Source organism: Neophocaena asiaeorientalis, unplaced genomic scaffold (genome assembly GCF_003031525.2).
Source record: "Neophocaena asiaeorientalis asiaeorientalis breed wild unplaced genomic scaffold, Neophocaena_asiaeorientalis_V1.1 scaffold317, whole genome shotgun sequence".
Taxonomy (NCBI): domain Eukaryota; kingdom Metazoa; phylum Chordata; class Mammalia; order Artiodactyla; family Phocoenidae; genus Neophocaena; species Neophocaena asiaeorientalis.
This window is the reverse complement of record NW_020173114.1, coordinates 403,447-409,072: the sequence shown is the minus strand read 5'-3', so window position 1 is coordinate 409,072 and position 5,626 is coordinate 403,447.

Here is a 5,626-nt window from a genome sequence, read left to right as displayed (position 1 = left end):
CCCTTGCCGGGGCTGCTGCTGCCCGGCTTGGAGGCGGCGGTGGCGGCGGCGCTGGCCTCTAACCGGCTCACTCGCTCCCTCCGCGGCTCTTACACATGTGTTACTGACAGAGCAATATCCCAACTACTCCCAGGCTCTGCCGCCGACGTCAGCGACCCTCAGCCACTGGGCGGCCGGATTGTTCAGGCGGAATAATAAAACCTGCCAATCCGGGCAAGGACAAAGGGATGACTGAAACGAGACTCCGGGGGCGGGGGAGAGAGCGAGGCGGCTGAGCCGCCCGAGGCTGAAGCGGGGGAGGGCCCGAATCAGGTGGGGAGAAGTCCCTCGGGCGCCGCCGACCCCGCCGGCGCGGCCCCCAGTGGCCCGAGATGGCAGGCCGAGGCGCGGGGGCCACACCTTACCTCCCTGCTCACGTGGCCCCTTCGGGACCCGCGCCCGCTCGCCCCTCGGGGATAGCCCGTCCTCGCGCCGAGAGGAGCCCCTTAGGAAACTTACTTCACATCTGTCTCAGAAATGGGCCTCTTCCTGTTGAGGTAGAAAAGCTTGGTCGAAATCTCAGGGCGGTGGACTTCACACACACGCAGAAGAGATGGTTTTTCAGGAGTTCTTTTGTTTTTGTTTTTTAAATTCACGATGTTAGAGATTTATGAACCTTAGTGGAAGTTTCATTAACAAGGTGGAAGCTTCTCCCCATCAACCTGAGTATAAACTAAGTACCCAGTAGGCATTTCATAGGTATTTGTCAATTGCTGGTGGTAGAAAGATCACAGTCCTTACGTTCAAAGTTGAGGAAAACTTCAATGGAAAAGCCTGGCCCCCTGTATCCACCCCACTGTAGAGGATGAGAGGCCAAATTTCTCGTAGCCCCCAGAGCGATGGAAGTTACTGCAAGATTCGAAATCTCACAGCCTCTGGAGAGTAAGAAAGGTTACTTCTAGTATATATCAAGTTTTGAGGAATGCTATTAGGGTGGTAATCTGAGTGTCTCTTTCCAGGGCCGCAGCTCAGCCTAGATGCTTCAACTTTATCTGCTCTGCCAAATAGGCTTAATAAATCTCCGATCTGAGGCTAATATTAGGTCTGATTATTATTAGTAAGTTCCAGAGAGATTTTTCTGGTGGAAATTATCATGAAAGTGCAAAGCCCTTCTGCTGAGTATCATTAAGTAAAACCAGCCTTGTGGGACAAGTTTTCATACTGTGTTACGCACAGTACTGCTAGATTGAGGAAAGAAACCTGCAGAAGAATCTGGATAGACAATGCAGATGTTAAACATCTATGGTTTTAGTGTCTGTTTGGGGGATTTCTGTCTTTCAAACCATCAACATTAAGGCTGCAAAAGAAACTATAGTCATTGCCTACAATATCAAGCAGAAGACATTTTTAAATACCAGTTAGAATACTCCTTTCTTTATATTTCTAGCACCTCAAAATTAAATGGCTTACTTTTATTGATTGGAACTTAAAATTGCATTTTTATGATAATGTCACTTTGTGAAAAACTTGATATGAAGTTTTTCATATGAAAAACTTTTTTTTTTTTTTTTTGCGGTACGCGGGCCTCTCACTGTTGTGGCCTCTCCCGTCGCGGAGCACAGGCTCCGGACGCACAGTCTCAGCGGCCATGGCTCACGGGCCCAGCCGCTCGGCGGCATGTGGGATCTTCGCGGACCGGGGCACGAACCCGTGTTCCCTGCATCGGCAGGTGGACTCTCAACCACTGCGCCACCAGGGAAGCGCTGAAAAACTTTTAAAAAAATCATTAAAACTATAATAATAATTAAACTATTCTGTACAGAAAACAGCTGCAGATGGTTGTGATTAAAGAAAAGCCAACTTAAAAACATGTAATGTTCCTTGAAGTTTGGTAAAGAAAACTCAGTTAAACAAAAAGGGGGAAGGAACCCCGTAAACAAATAATACACATAATAATACAAATAATTCCCTTGGTCAGCTTCAGTTGTTAATAATTTATAATAATCAAAACGAGATAACACAAGATCTTAGTGAGCTGCAATTAACTTATGATTTGTCATGTACAAGTACATTTCCTGCTCTGGCCCTTCATTTTCTAATCCACAAACGAAGGAATTAAGCCAAATCGTCTTTATTTTTCCCTTCTTTAAAAAATGATTTTCTTATAGAACACATAATACATAGGTATGGAATGAATTGTGGTACTTTAGTTATTTCCCAAAATATGTGCTCCGAAATTAAATCTTTATTTTAAAACGAAATGTTAGAAAATAAATCAGACATCGGATATCACTGAGTAATTATCCAAAGGATTGTAGTTTTTGTGGAAGGAAAAGAAGAGAGAAGGATAGATAAAACTGTCAGTATAGATCTCTAGGCTTGCAGGGGCCTAGGAGGTAGTTTCAGTGTTTTGGCTCTGATTGTGTGTGGAGTGAGGACTTTACACATGTCCCTGTAGATTGGAGCGGGTGGGAGTATGTTACTGGAGACCTTTATTTGCTGATGCTGTGGTTATAGAAACACAAAAGCAGTAATGGCTAACAATCTCTCTTCAGAGGGGTAGGAAATAAGTTCATTCACTGTAATCAAAATTCAGGTGTACTTTAACCACAGCGCCACCTCTGGGTAGTCTTTATTTCTGCATTCCTTTCATTCAGCAGGCCTTTCTCATCTGGGTAGCGAGATGTTTGTGGTCTGAAAGGGCCAGCTTGAATGAGGTAGCAATGTTAATCTTTTATTTCCACTGATGCTAAACTCGCAAAAACTGTGTAAATACAAGTTCGTTATGGGTAAGGCAGTTCTGTATTCAGGTGTTCTTCAAACGGATATAAAAGTGCTCAAAGTAATCCTGGTATATAGTAAAATTAAGTAAATTCAAAATAATAGCGTTATAGTGTGCCCAGCAGTTCAAGAAACCTCAGATGATGTCATACACTCATCATTTAACGACTCACCTACAATGAGAAATAAGAATACAATGCTTTGGAAAAGAAAGAGAAACTCAAATCGTTTCTTTCTTGAATCCTAATTAAATATAGGAACTATATTGATCTTAGATCAAGCCCTCATTCTCCCCACTCACCCCAAAATGATTTGTCCATACCTTCCCTTCTTCTCCTTTAAGTCCTCAAATCACAATCGTTTTTTTCCGTTCTCCAAGTGACAGTTCTCTGAGACTCTCCCGTGGACAGCCAGAGGTTCCACACAGACCCGTGTCACCTTCTGTGCCCTGAGAAAGGCCAGATTATTTGATGCTGATATGACAGCTTCCACGTCAAAGTGCCCCAGCTCTTTCCCAAGAAAAATATACTTTAACCTTTTAAAGTCAATGCAAAACTGTTTTTGAAGGTAGTCTTTTTAGAAAGGCATTTTAAAAAAAATCTGCCTACCATTATTGCTGCCATCGTAGAGATCCCTAGAAATCAAAAGATTCAGCCAAAGTGAATCTGAAAAGCTTGAATCTGGGGCAACAATTCCAAAATATAAAAGGTGTGGAGAGAAGAAGCAACAATAGTCACCAACAGATGTCATGAGGAAAGAGGAGGAGGAATGGCACTCAGGTCCCTGCCAGTTTTCGTGTTGGCTAGGGGGTGGAGAGGTACTGCACGGTGGTAGAGTCGGAGAGACTGCTGCAGCATTTCAGAATAGGGATTCATCTACAATATGACACAAATGAAATTATCTATGAAACAGAAACAGACTCACAGACATAGAGGACAGACTTGTGGTTGCCAGGGAGAAGCAGGGTCAGGGAGGGATGGATTGGGAGTTTGGGATTAGCAGATGTAAACTATTATATATCAAATGGACAAACAACAAGGTCCTACTGTCTATCACAGGGACCCATATTCAATATCCTGTGATAAAGTATAATGGAAAAGAATGTGTGTGTGTGTAACTGAATCACTTTGCTGTACAGCAGAAATTAACACAACATTGTAAATCAACTGTACTTCAATAAAATAATTGCTTTTTAAAAAGATTAGGGGGCTTCCCTGGTGGCGCAGTGGTTGAGAGTCCGCCTGCCGATGCAGGGGACGTGTGTTAGTGCCCCGGTCCAGGAAGATCCCGCATGCCGCGGAGCGGCTGGGCCCGTGAGCCATGGCCACTGAGCCTGCGCGTCCGGAGCCTGTGCTCCGCAACAGGAGAGGCCACAGCAGGGAGAGGCCCGCGTACCGCAAAAAAAAAAAAAAAATTAGGGATTCATAATGAACTCAACTTATCTAAAAGACTATACTTCAAATAACTATATCTTGGCTTTAAATATTGATAATACTTTAAATTCACTGACTGCCTTTTGTTGGTATTTCTCAAAATCCCTTATAAATATCTCAGTAACTGTTTCGTGTGATAAAGGGGTAGGTTCTTGCTTTTTTAGAACATCTTTTTCTTTCTTTCTTTCTTTCTTTTTTTTTTTAAAGCAATCCAAATGCCTACCTTTGGTAAATGTCCCACCAAATTATGTTGATCAGTATTTAGGAAACTCTATCCTAACCTCTCCTTTATAGGGTAATATAAAAGCATAGTGAAAAAGTCAATTTCGTTGAAATAAAACAATTAGAAGATCACTGAGGAAAAGGAAACAGCATTGATACCGTATGATCAGAAATATAATTTACAACGTAGATTTTGCTTTTAATTATTCTACTTGATAAGGGCATTTGAAACTCCTGGAAATGATGGCAAAGGTGGAAAAGATGATGGGAAAGAAGAAAATACATCTGTGACACATTATTTTGTCTGACATAGCAAAGCCACTTTCATTATAGTGGCAAGAAATGACTCCTTTTCTTCATACACGTTTATCAGGATAGGAACAGGACCTTAAAAATCCCCCAAATCTGCCTCAGAATTATCAGCAAATCTTCATCTATGAATATATTTCATACTGGTGATATTATAGGAAAAATTACTTGGCTTACACCTGCTACCTCTTGCTAGGACTGAATTTTGTCAATAATATTCAAGCACAAGTGATATTCTGCATATATCATTGCAAATAAGTTATGAGACTATATATGTGAGTATGTTATTTGTTCATTAGGGTCTTCGAAATGGTCTACTGGGCCCACAGGCAATGCTTATTAAAGTCGAGTTAAATCTTACTATGGATAAATTAAATTTTGTAGTAGTTAAAAAAGAGGGTATGTAGACGACTGGGCCATTTCTGTATATGTGAGGTGGTTATTACTAAGAATATATATTAAAATTATAAATCCAGTAGAAAATAGCAATTCCATTTAACATTGATTACTGTTCCTCTCCAAGACGATGGAAATGAGCATTTATTGATACAGAAACTAAAGCATTAAAGCATAATTCATTCCTGCTATGTTCCCACTTACAGTTCTTGGGAAAAGAAAGGCTAATAATTCGGAAATTTCAAGTACCCCAAACCACAGCTTCTTTAGTTAGTGTCACTTTTAATTATAGTATTGATATAATTAAGCTTTTTCTCTATGTAGATTTGTAATAAAATGTAATTTTTTAAAGTATAATACTGGTCTCTATTTGCTCACAAAAAAGTTGATGAAAATATGATAATATTTATTCATCTAATTATAATGAATAACCCTGGTGGAATTAGCGGAGTTCAATCCATAGCTGTCCATAGACTTGAAAAACACATATTTCTATTCTATACAGT